The sequence below is a fragment of the Rutidosis leptorrhynchoides genome, chromosome 11 (assembly GCF_046630445.1).
Source record: "Rutidosis leptorrhynchoides isolate AG116_Rl617_1_P2 chromosome 11, CSIRO_AGI_Rlap_v1, whole genome shotgun sequence".
NCBI classification, from domain to species: domain Eukaryota; kingdom Viridiplantae; phylum Streptophyta; class Magnoliopsida; order Asterales; family Asteraceae; genus Rutidosis; species Rutidosis leptorrhynchoides.
Window position 1 is genome coordinate 5,644,920 of NC_092343.1, and position 14,303 is coordinate 5,659,222.

Genomic DNA, 14,303 nt, shown 5'->3' on the forward strand with positions numbered 1-14,303 from the left:
CTTAGCGGTTGATAATTATTCTGATAATTATTTCCAGGTCTTTGGTTTATGTATGAAATATTCTCTCTTTGTTCCATTATTAATTCAATACTGAGACAATCTTTTGTCAAATGTGGTCCTCCACACTGCTCACAACTAATTCGTATTGAGTGAATATCTTTAGTCATCTTTTCCATTCGTCTCTCGACTTGATCTATCTTTGCAGAAATGGAATCTAGGTCATGGCTAGAATCGGCTCTAGCTGCTTTAGATGATCTAACGATATCTTTTTCTTGGTGCCACTCATGTGAGTGGGAAGCAGTGTTATCAATAATTTTGTAAGCATCAGTTTCGGTTTTCTTCATAATAGAACCACCAGCTGCTATATCTATGTCTTTCCTTGTAGTGATGTCGCATCCTTGGTAGAATATTTGTACTATTTGACAGGTGTCTAAACCATGTTGCGGACATCCTCTCAACAACTTTTCAAATCTTGTCCACGCCTCATATAGAGTTTCATTTGGTTTCTGTGTGAACGTAACAATTTCTCCTTGAAGTCTTACGGATTTAGATGCAGGAAAGAATTGTTTAAGAAATTTTTCAACTAAAACATCCCATGTATCAATCGCCCCTTCAGGTAACGATTCCAACCAATCTTTGGCTTCTCCCTTTAAAGTCCAGGGAAATAACATGAGATATATCTGTTCATCCTCCACTTCTCGGATTTTAAATAGTGTGCAGATCCTATTAAAGGTACGTAAATGTTCATTTGGATCTTCCTTCGGCGCACCACTAAATTGGCATTGATTAGTCACCATGTGTAGAATTTGTCCTTTGATTTCATAATCTGGCGCATTAATGTCTGGATGAGTAATTGCGTGACCTTGGCCAGTGGGTTTAGCTCTCATTCGGTCTTCCATACTTAATGGTTCCAGATTCTCCATAATTGAATTTGTTGAATCGGAATCACTAGAGGATTCTGATTTAATGGTTCGTTCCTCAACAATCTCTGTTTGAATGATTGGTGGTTCCGGAGGAAAGTTTAGTGGTTCAGGATCTATGAATCGTCCCTGAATATTCTCCGGATTCTCAATTGTGAGGTCGGGTTCAAAAAATGGATTATCGGAAATTTGAACTGTAGTACTTGGTCGACTGGATGACGATTCTAAAGAAAAATCAACGGCGGTAATATTTGCTAAATGTCTTGATCTAGTTACAGGTGGTGAACGTATAAAAGGTGGTGAACGTCTTGCTCGGTGCATTCACTGAATATCCTATTAGTTTTTAAAAGGAAAGAAAAATTATAATAAGTTATCCAATCAATAGACTTTTCTGATTTTGCCCACGTTTCGAATAGCCAAAAGATGCAGCAGAGGGGCAGGATTCGTTTGGTCTCAATATAATTGAGGACTGTTTGGCTCCAATAACCCGGTCCACGTACAAATCCAACTATTACTACGAACCAGAAAATTTTGATGTCTATCAATTTAACCACTTAAAATAAATTTTCGTAATTTTAAGAGAATTATGAAATGTCCCGTTCTTATTGATTAAAAACGTTCCATATTAATTGATTTCGTTGCGAGGTTTTGACCTCTATATGAGACGTTTTTCAAAGACTGCATTCATTTTTAAAACAAACCATAACCTTTATTTCATAAATAAAGGTTTAAAAAGCTTTACGTAGATTATCAAATAATGATAATCTAAAATATCCTGTTTACACACGACCATTACATAATGGTTTACAATACAAATATGTTACATCGAAATCAGTTTCTTGAATGCAGTTTTTACACAATATCATACAAACATGGACTCCAAATCTTGTCCTTATTTTAGTATGCAACAGCGGAAGCTCTTAATATTCACCTGAGAATAAACATGCTTTAAACGTCAACAAAAATGTTGGTGAGTTATAGGTTTAACCTATATATATCAAATCGTAACAATAGACCACAAGATTTCATATTTCAATACACATCCCATACATAGAGATAAAAATCATTCATATGGTGAACACCTGGTAACCGACAATAACAAGATGCATATATAAGAATATCCCCATCATTCCGGGACACCCTTCGGATATGATATAAATTTCGAAGTACTAAAGCATCCGGTACTTTGGATGGGGTTTGTTAGGCCCAATAGATCTATCTTTAGGATTCGCGTCAATTAGGGTGTCTGTTCCCTAATTCTTAGATTACCAGACTTAATAAAAAGGGGCATATTCGATTTTCGATAATTCAACCATAGAATGTAGTTTCACGTACTTGTGTCTATTTTGTAAATCATTTATAAAACCTGCATGTATTCTCATCCCAAAAATATTAGATTTTAAAAGTGGGACTATAACTCACTTTCACAGATTTTTACTTCGTCGGGAAGTAAGACTTGGCCACTGTTGATTCACGAACCTATAACAATATATACATATATATTAAAGTATGTTCAAAATATATTTACAACACTTTTAATATATTTTGATGTTTTAAGTTTATTAAGTCAGCTGTCCTCGTTAGTAACCTATAACTAGTTGTCCACAGTTAGATGTACAGAAATAAATCGATAAATATTATCTTGAATCAATCCACGACCCAGTGTATACGTATCTCAGTATTGATCACAACTCAAACTATATATATTTTGGAATCAACCTCAACCCTGTATAGCTAACTCCAACATTCACATATAGAGTGTCTATGGTTGTTCCGAAATATATATAGATGTGTCGACATGATAGGTCGAAACATTGTATACGTGTCTATGGTATCTCAAGATTACATAATATACAATACAAGTTGATTAAGTTATGGTTGGAATAGATTTGTTACCAATTTTCACGTAGCTAAAATGAGAAAAATTATCCAATCTTGTTTTACCCATAACTTCTTCATTTTAAATCCGTTTTGAGTGAATCAAATTGCTATGATTTCATATTGAACTCTATTTTATGAATCTAAACAGAAAAAGTATAGGTTTATAGTCGGAAAAATAAGTTACAAGTCGTTTTTGTAAAGGTAGTCATTTCAGTCGAAAGAACGACGTCTAGATGACCATTTTAGAAAACATACTTCCACTTTGAGTTTAACCATAATTTTTGGATATAGTTTCATGTTCATAATAAAAATCATTTTCTCAGAATAACAACTTTTAAATCAAAGTTTATCATAGTTTTTAATTAACTAACCCAAAACAGCCCGCGGTGTTACTACGACGGCGTAAATCCGGTTTTACGGTGTTTTTCGTGTTTCCAGGTTTTAAATCATTAAGTTAGAATATCATATAGATATAGAACATGTGTTTAGTTGATTTTAAAAGTCAAGTTAGAAGGATTAACTTTTGTTTGCGAACAAGTTTAGAATTAACTAAACTATGTTCTAGTGATTACAAGTTTAAACCTTCGAATAAGATAGCTTTATATGTATGAATCGAATGATGTTATGAACATCATTACTACCTTAATTTCCTTGGATAAACCTACTGGAAAAGAGAAAAATGGATCTAGCTTCAATGGATCCTTGGATGGCTCGAAGTTCTTGAAGCAGAATCATGACACGAAAACAAGTTCAAGTAAGATCATCACTTGAAATAAGATTGTTATAGTTATAGAAATTGAACCAAAGTTTGAATATGATTATTACCTTGTATTAGAATGATAACCTACTCTAAGAAACAAAGATTTCTTGAGGTTGGATGATCACCTTACAAGATTGGAAGTGAGCTAGCAAACTTGAAAGTATTCTTGATTTTATGAAACTAGAACTTTTAGAATTTATGAAGAACACTTAGAACTTGAAGATAGAACTTGAGAGAGATCAATTAGATGAAGAAAATTGAAGAATGAAAGTGTTTGTAGGTGTTTTTGGTCGTTGGTGTATGGATTAGATATAAAGGATATGTAATTTTGTTTTCATGTAAATAAGTCATGAATGATTACTCATATTTTTGTAATTTTATGAGATATTTCATGCTAGTTGCCAAATGATGGTTCCCACATGTGTTAGGTGACTCACATGGGCTGCTAAGAGCTGATCATTGGAGTGTATATACCAATAGTACATACATCTAAAAGCTGTGTATTGTACGAGTACGAATACGGGTGCATACGAGTAGAATTGTTGATGAAACTGAACGAGGATGTAATTGTAAGCATTTTTGTTAAGTAGAAGTATTTTGATAAGTGTATTTAAGTCTTTCAAAAGTGTATAAATACATATTAAAACACTACATGTATATACATTTTAACTGAGTCGTTAAGTCATCGTTAGTCGTTACATGTAAGTGTTGTTTTGAAACCTTTAGGTTAACGATCTTGTTAAATGTTGTTAACCCAATGTTTATAATATCAAATGAGATTTTAAATTATTATATTATCATGATATTATCATGTATGAATATCTCTTAATATGATATATATACATTAAATGTCTTTACAACGATAATCGTTACATATATGTCTCGTTTAAAAATCATTAAGTTAGTAGTCTTGTTTTTACATATGTAGTTCATTGTTAATATACTTTATGATATATTTTCTTATAATAGTATCATGTTAACTATATATATATATATATATATCCATATATATGTCATCATATAGTTTTTACAAGTTTTAACGTTCGTGAATCACCGATCAACTTGGGTGGTCAATTGTCTATATGAAACATATTTCAATTAATCAAGTCTTAACAAGTTTGATTGCTTAACATGTTGGAAACATTTAATCATGTAAATATCAATCTCAATTAATATATATAAACATGGAAAAGTTCGGGTCACTACAGTACCTACCCGTTAAATAAATTTCGTCCCGAAATTTTAAGCTGTTGAAGGTGTTGACGAATCTTCTGGAAATAGATGCGGGTATTTCTTCTTCATCTGATCTTCACGCTCCCAGGTGAACTCGGGTCCTCTACGAGCATTCCATCGAACCTTAACAATTGGTATCTTGTTTTGCTTAAGTCTTTTAACCTCACGATCCATTATTTCGACGGGTTCTTCGATGAATTGAAGTTTTTCGTTGATTTGGATTTCATCTAACGGAATAGTGAGATCTTCTTTAGCAAAACATTTCTTTAAATTCGAGACGTGGAAAGTGTTATGTACAGCTGCGAGTTGTTGAGGTAACTCTAGTCGGTAAGCTACTGGTCCGACACGATCAATAATCTTGAATGGTCCAATATACCTTGGATTTAATTTCCCTCGTTTACCAAATCGAACAACGCCTTTCCAAGGTGCAACTTTAAGCATGACCATCTCTCCAATTTCAAATTCTATATCTTTTCTTTTAATGTCAGCGTAGCTCTTTTGTCGACTTTGGGCGGTTTTCAACCGTTGTTGAATTTGGATGATCTTCTCGGTAGTTTCTTGTATAATCTCCGGACCCGTAATCTGTCTATCCCCCACTTCACTCCAACAAATCGGAGACCTGCACTTTCTACCATAAAGTGCTTCAAACGGCGCCATCTCAATGCTTGAATGGTAGCTGTTGTTGTAGGAAAATTCTGCTAACGGTAGATGTCGATCCCAACTGTTTCCGAAATCAATAACACATGCTCGTAGCATGTCTTCAAGCGTTTGTATCGTCCTTTCACTCTGCCCATCAGTTTGTGGATGATAGGCAGTACTCATGTCTAGACGAGTTCCTAATGCTTGCTGTAATGTCTGCCAGAATCTTGAAATAAATCTGCCATCCCTATCAGAGATAATAGAGATTGGTATTCCATGTCTGGAGACGACTTCCTTCAAATACAGTCGTGCTAACTTCTCCATCTTGTCATCTTCTCTTATTGGTAGGAAGTGTGCTGATTTGGTGAGACGATCAACTATTACCCAAATAGTATCAAAACCACTTGCAGTCCTTGGCAATTTAGTGATGAAATCCATGGTAATGTTTTCCCATTTCCATTCCGGGATTTCGGGTTGTTGAAGTAGACCTGATGGTTTCTGATGCTCAGCTTTGACCTTAGAACACGTCAAACATTCTCCTACGTATTTAGCAACATCGGCTTTCATACCCGGCCACCAAAAATGTTTCTTGAGATCCTTGTACATCTTCCCCGTTCCAGGATGTATTGAGTATCTGGTTTTATGAGCTTCTCTAAGTACCATTTCTCTCATATCTCCAAATTTTGGTACCCAAATCCTTTCAGCCCTATACCGGGTTCCGTCTTCCCGAATATTAAGATGCTTCTCCGATCCTTTGGGTATTTCATCCTTTAAATTTCCCTCTTTTAAAACTCCTTGTTGCGCCTCCTTTATTTGAGTAGTAATGTTATTATGAATCATTATATTCATAGATTTTACTCGAATGGGTTCTCTGTCCTTCCTGCTCAAGGCATCGGCTACCACATTTGCCTTCCCCGGGTGGTAACGAATCTCAAAGTCGTAATCATTCAATAATTCAATCCACCTACGCTGCCTCATATTCAGTTGTTTCTGATTAAATATGTGTTGAAGACTTTTGTGGTCGGTATATATAATACTTTTGACCCCATATAAGTAGTGCCTCCAAGTCTTTAATGCAAAAACAACCGCGCCTAATTCCAAATCATGCGTCGTATAATTTTGTTCGTGAATCTTCAATTGTCTAGACGCATAAGCAATCACCTTCGTTCGTTGCATTAATACACAACCGAGACCTTGCTTTGATGCGTCACAATAAATCACAAAATCATCATTCCCTTCAGGCAATGACAATATAGGTGCCGTAGTTAGCTTTTTCTTCAATAACTGAAACGCTTTCTCTTGTTCATCATTCCATTCAAATTTCTTCCCTTTATGCGTTAATGCAGTCAAGGGTTTTGCTATTCTGGAAAAGTCTTGGATGAACCTTCTGTAGTAACCAGCTAGTCCTAAAAATTGGCGTATGTGTTTCGGAGTTTTCGGGGTTTCCCACTTTTCAACAGTTTCTATCTTTGCCGGATCCACCTTAATACCTTCTTTGTTCACTATGTGACCGAGGAATTGAACTTCTTCCAACCAAAATGCACACTTTGAAAACTTAGCGTACAATTCTTCCTTCCTCAATACTTCTAACACCTTTCTCAAATGTTCACCGTGTTCTTGGTCATTCTTTGAGTAAATAAGTATGTCATCAATGAAAACAATGACAAACTTGTCAAGGTATGGTCCACACACTCGGTTCATAAGGTCCATGAACACAGCTGGTGCATTAGTTAAACCAAACGGCATGACCATAAACTCGTAATGACCGTAACGTGTTCTGAAAGCAGTCTTTGGAATATCATCTTCTTTCACCCGCATTTGATGATACCCGGAACGTAAGTCAATCTTTGAATAAACAGACGAGCCTTGTAGTTGATCAAATAAGTCGTCGATTCTCGGTAGTGGGTAGCGGTTCTTGATGGTAAGTTTGTTCAACTCTCGGTTGTCGATACACAACCTGAATGTACCATCTTTCTTCTTGACAAACAAAACAGGAGCTCCCCACAGTGATGTGCTTGGTCGAATGAAACCACGCTCTAAAAGTTCTTGTAATTGGCTTTGCAGTTCTTTCATCTCGCTGGGTGCGAGTCTGTAAGGAGCACGAGCTATTGGTGCAGCTCCTGGTACAAGATCTATTTGAAATTCAACGGATCGATGTGGGGGTAATCCCGGTAATTCTTTCGGAAATACATCGGGAAATTCTTTTGCAATGGGAACATCATTGATGCTCTTTTCTTCAGTTTGTACTTTCTCGACGTGTGCTAGAACAGCATAGCAACCTTTTCTTATTAGTTTTTGTGCCTTCAAATTACTAATAAGATGTAGCTTCGTGTTGCCCTTTTCTCCGTACACCATTAAGGGTTTTCCTTTTTCTCGTATAATGCGAATTGCATTTTTGTAACAAACAATCTCCGCTTTCACTTCTTTCAACCAGTCCATACCGATTATCACATCAAAACTCCCTAACTCTACTGGTATCAAATCAATCTTAAATGTTTCGCTAACCAGTTTAATTTCTCGATTCCGACATATATTATCTGCTGAAATTAATTTACCATTTGCTAATTCGAGTAAAAATTTACTATCCAAAGGCGTCAATGGACAACTTAATTTAGCACAAAAATCTCTACTCATATAGCTTCTATCCGCACCCGAATCAAATAAAACGTAAGCAGATTTATTGTCAATAAGAAACGTACCCGTAACAAGCTCCGGGTCTTCCTGTGCCTCTACCGCATTAATATTGAAAACTCTTCCACGGCCTTGTCCATTCGTGTTCTCCTGGTTCGGGCAATTTCTAATAATGTGGCCTGGTTTTCCACATTTATAACAAACTACATTGGCATAACTTGCTCCGACACTACTTGCTCCGCCATTACTCGTTCCGACACCATTTGTTCCTTTCGTTCTATTAACCCCAGGTCCGTAGACCTCACACTTCGCCGCGCTATGACCATTTCTTTTACACTTGTTGCAAAATTTGGTGCAGAACCCCGAGTGATTCTTTTAACACCTTTGGCGTAGCTGCTTCTGATTGTTGTTGTTGTTGCGGTTATTATTGTTGTTGGGATGATTGTTGTAGTTGCTGTTGTTGTTGTTGTTGGGCCGTTTGTTGTAGTTGCGATTGATGTTGCGATTGTTGGGATAATTGTTGCGATTATTGTTGTAATTGCTGTTGTTGTTGTATTGGTGATTCTTATCACCGTTTTCCTCCCACTTTCTTTTGACTTGCTTCACATTGGCCTCTTCAGCAGTCTGTTCTTTAATTCTTTCTTCAATCTGGTTCACTAGTTTGTGAGCCATTCTACATGCCTGTTGTATGGAGGCGGGCTCGTGTGAACTTATATCTTCTTGGATTCTTTCCGGTAATCCTTTCACAAACGCGTCGATCTTCTCTTCCTCATCTTCGAATGCTCCCGGACACAATAGGCACAATTCTGTGAATCGTCTTTCGTACGTGGTAATATCAAATCCTTGGGTTCGTAACCCTCTAAGTTCTGTCTTGAGCTTATTGACCTCGGTTCTGGGACGGTACTTCTCGTTCATCAAGTGCTTGAATGCTGACCACGGTAGTGCGTACGCATCATCTTGTCCCACTTGCTCTAGATAGGTATTCCACCATGTTAACGCAGAACCTGTGAAGGTATGTGTAGCGTACTTCACTTTGTCCTCTTCAGTACACTTACTTATGGCAAACACCGATTCAACCTTCTCGGTCCACCGTTTCAATCCGATCGGTCCTTCGGTTCCATCAAATTCCAAAGGTTTGCAGGCAGTGAATTCTTTGTAGGTGCATCCTACACGATTTCCTGTACTGCTAGATCCAAGGTTATTGTTGGTATGTAGCGCAGCCTGTACTGCGGCTATGTTTGAAGCTAGAAAAGTACGGAATTCCTCTTCATTCATATTCACGGTGTGTCGAGTAGTCGGTGCCATTTCCTTCAAAATAGTTAAATGGAACAAGTTAATCATACAGAATATTAAGAGTAGTTAATAGTATTTCGTAGCATAATATGAACTCATTTATAAAAGCTTTTTCTTCATATTAGCGTTTTATAAGTTTAAATTCGGGTAGTACCTACCCGTTAAGTTCATACTTAGTAGCTAATATACAATTCAACTACTACAATTCTATATGAAAAACTGATTGTAATAATATTTCGCGTTCAAACTTTTATACAATATTTTACAAACTTACAATACCGCTTATTTTACATAAAGCATGAAATATAGCACACAATAACTTTGATACAAGATAGTTGTGAAGACAATTCTAGCTAGTACACAAGTCGTTCGGCAAAGGCAATAAAGACACGTAATTCATACGTCCAGAAACAAGTCATGCATTCTGGTTTTACTAGGACTACTTCCCATCCTTGGTCTTGTGCAACATAACCGTTATGGCCGTTGATAAGACAGCGTGTTGTAACGTCATCAAAGGGACGAGGGTTACGTAATGTCCAACAGTCCCGTAATAATCTAAAAACCTCATTTCTTACCCCAATTACCGACTCCGTCACTTGTGGAAACGTTTTGTTTAATAGTTGTAGCCCGATGTTCTTGTTCTCACTTTGGTGAGAAGCGAACATTACTAATCCGTAAGCATAACATGCTTCTTTATGTTGCATGTTAGCCGCTTTTTCTAAATCACGAAGTCCAATATTCGGATATATTGAGTCAAAATAATTTCTTAACCCGTTGCGTAAAATAGCATTTGGGTTCCCCGCAATATATGCGTCAAAGTAAACACATCGTAACTTATGGGTTTCCCAATGTGATATCCCCCATCTTTCAAACGAAAGTCTCTTATAAACCAAGACATTCTTGGAACGTTCTTCGAATGTCTTACAAACTGATCTCGCCTTAAATAGTTGTGTCGAAGAATTCTGGCCGACTCTAGACAAGATTTCATCAATCATGTCTCCGGGTAGGTCTCTTAAAATATTGGGTTGTCTATCCATTTTGTGTTTTTAAACTGTAAAATAGACAAGAGTTAGTTTCATAAAAAAAATACTTATTAATACAAGCAATTTTTACATATATCATAAAGCATAAGAACACTATATTACATATATTACACCACACGAATACAACTATCTTATTCCGACTCGCTCGTTTCTTCTTCTTCGGTTTTGGTTCGTTTTGCCAAGTTTCTAGGGATATATGATGTTCCCCTAATACGAGCCGTCATTGTCCACATTGGTTTAGAAAAACCTGGTGGTTTAGAGGTTCCCGGGTCATTGTTACAACTTAAGGACTTCGGGGGTTGACGATACATATAAAGTTCATCGGGGTTGGAATTAGATTTCTCTATTTTTATGCCCTTTCCCTTATTATTTTCTTTTGCCTTTTTAAATTCAGTTGGGGTAATTTCTATAACATCATCGGAATTCTCGTCGGAATCCGATTCATCGGAGAATTGGTAATCCTCCCAATATTTTGCTTCCTTGGCGGAAACACCATTGACCATAATTAACTTTGGTCGGTTGGTTGAGGATTTTCTTTTACTTAACCGTTTTATTATTTCCCCCACCGGTTCTATTTCTTCATCCGGTTCCGATTCTTCTTCCGGTTCCGATTCTTCTTCCGGTTCCGACTCTTCTTCCGGTTCCTCTTCGGGAACTTGTGAATCAGTCCACAAATCATTCCAATTTACATTTGACTCTTCATTATTATTAGGTGAGTCAATGGGACTTGTTCTAGAGGTAGACATCTATCACATAATATCAAACACGTTAAGAGATTAATATATCACATAATATTTATATGTTAAAAATATATAGTTTCCAACAAAAATGTTAAGCAATCATTTTTAAAGAAAACACGGTCGAAGTCCAGACTCACTAATGCATCCTAACAAACTCGATAAGACACACTAATGCAAATTTTCTGGTTCTCTAAGACCAACGCTCGGATACCAACTGAAATGTCCCGTTCTTATTGATTAAAAACGTTCCATATTAATTGATTTCGTTGCGAGGTTTTGACCTCTATATGAGACGTTTTTCAAAGACTGCATTCATTTTTAAAACAAACCATAACCTTTATTTCATAAATAAAGGTTTAAAAAGCTTTACGTAGATTATCAAATAATGATAATCTAAAATATCCTGTTTACACACGACCATTACATAATGGTTTACAATACAAATATGTTACATCGAAATCAGTTTCTTGAATGCAGTTTTTACACAATATCATACAAACATGGACTCCAAATCTTGTCCTTATTTTAGTATGCAACAGCGGAAGCTCTTAATATTCACCTGAGAATAAACATGCTTTAAACGTCAACAAAAATGTTGGTGAGTTATAGGTTTAACCTATATATATCAAATCGTAACAATAGACCACAAGATTTCATATTTCAATACACATCCCATACATAGAGATAAAAATCATTCATATGGTGAACACCTGGTAACCGACAATAACAAGATGCATATATAAGAATATCCCCATCATTCCGGGACACCCTTCGGATATGATATAAATTTCGAAGTACTAAAGCATCCGGTACTTTGGATGGGGTTTGTTAGGCCCAATAGATCTATCTTTAGGATTCGCGTCAATTAGGGTGTCTGTTCCCTAATTCTTAGATTACCAGACTTAATAAAAAGGGGCATATTCGATTTTCGATAATTCAACCATAGAATGTAGTTTCACGTACTTGTGTCTATTTTGTAAATCATTTATAAAACCTGCATGTATTCTCATCCCAAAAATATTAGATTTTAAAAGTGGGACTATAACTCACTTTCACAGATTTTTACTTCGTCGGGAAGTAAGACTTGGCCACTGTTGATTCACGAACCTATAACAATATATACATATATATTAAAGTATGTTCAAAATATATTTACAACACTTTTAATATATTTTGATGTTTTAAGTTTATTAAGTCAGCTGTCCTCGTTAGTAACCTATAACTAGTTGTCCACAGTTAGATGTACAGAAATAAATCGATAAATATTATCTTGAATCAATCCACGACCCAGTGTATACGTATCTCAGTATTGATCACAACTCAAACTATATATATTTTGGAATCAACCTCAACCCTGTATAGCTAACTCCAACATTCACATATAGAGTGTCTATGGTTGTTCCGAAATATATATAGATGTGTCGACATGATAGGTCGAAACATTGTATACGTGTCTATGGTATCTCAAGATTACATAATATACAATACAAGTTGATTAAGTTATGGTTGGAATAGATTTGTTACCAATTTTCACGTAGCTAAAATGAGAAAAATTATCCAATCTTGTTTTACCCATAACTTCTTCATTTTAAATCCGTTTTGAGTGAATCAAATTGCTATGATTTCATATTGAACTCTATTTTATGAATCTAAACAGAAAAAGTATAGGTTTATAGTCGGAAAAATAAGTTACAAGTCGTTTTTGTAAAGGTAGTCATTTCAGTCGAAAGAACGACGTCTAGATGACCATTTTAGAAAACATACTTCCACTTTGAGTTTAACCATAATTTTTGGATATAGTTTCATGTTCATAATAAAAATCATTTTCTCAGAATAACAACTTTTAAATCAAAGTTTATCATAGTTTTTAATTAACTAACCCAAAACAGCCCGCGGTGTTACTACGACGGCGTAAATCCGGTTTTACGGTGTTTTTCGTGTTTCCAGGTTTTAAATCATTAAGTTAGAATATCATATAGATATAGAACATGTGTTTAGTTGATTTTAAAAGTCAAGTTAGAAGGATTAACTTTTGTTTGCGAACAAGTTTAGAATTAACTAAACTATGTTCTAGTGATTACAAGTTTAAACCTTCGAATAAGATAGCTTTATATGTATGAATCGAATGATGTTATGAACATCATTACTACCTTAATTTCCTTGGATAAACCTACTGGAAAAGAGAAAAATGGATCTAGCTTCAATGGATCCTTGGATGGCTCGAAGTTCTTGAAGCAGAATCATGACACGAAAACAAGTTCAAGTAAGATCATCACTTGAAATAAGATTGTTATAGTTATAGAAATTGAACCAAAGTTTGAATATGATTATTACCTTGTATTAGAATGATAACCTACTGTAAGAAACAAAGATTTCTTGAGGTTGGATGATCACCTTACAAGATTGGAAGTGAGCTAGCAAACTTGAAAGTATTCTTGATTTTATGAAACTAGAACTTTTAGAATTTATGAAGAACACTTAGAACTTGAAGATAGAACTTGAGAGAGATCAATTAGATGAAGAAAATTGAAGAATGAAAGTGTTTGTAGGTGTTTTTGGTCGTTGGTGTATGGATTAGATATAAAGGATATGTAATTTTGTTTTCATGTAAATAAGTCATGAATGATTACTCATATTTTTGTAATTTTATGAGATATTTCATGCTAGTTGCCAAATGATGGTTCCCACATGTGTTAGGTGACTCACATGGGCTGCTAAGAGCTGATCATTGGAGTGTATATACCAATAGTACATACATCTAAAAGCTGTGTATTGTACGAGTACGAATACGGGTGCATACGAGTAGAATTGTTGATGAAACTGAACGAGGATGTAATTGTAAGCATTTTTATTAAGTAGAAGTATTTTGATAAGTGTATTGAAGTCTTTCAAAAGTGTATAAATACATATTAAAACACTACATGTATATACATTTTAACTGAGTCGTTAAGTCATCGTTAGTCGTTACATGTAAGTGTTGTTTTGAAACCTTTAGGTTAACGATCTTGTTAAATGTTGTTAACCCAATGTTTATAATATCAAATGAGATTTTAAATTATTATATTATCATGATATTATCATGTATGAATATCTCTTAATATGATATATATACATTAAATGTCTTTACAACGATAATCGTTACATATATGTCTCGTTTAAAAAT

At 35.2% G+C, this 14,303-nt stretch overlaps 1 non-coding gene across 1 annotated transcript; it reads left to right on the top strand.

Moving 5' to 3' along the window:
- Positions 1 to 432: 432 nt before the first annotated feature.
- LOC139879292 (small nucleolar RNA R71) lies at positions 433 to 539 on the top strand. The gene has a single exon (XR_011770140.1). It is a non-coding gene; the product is annotated as a small nucleolar RNA R71 (small nucleolar RNA).
- Positions 540 to 14,303: the final 13,764 nt, after the last annotated feature.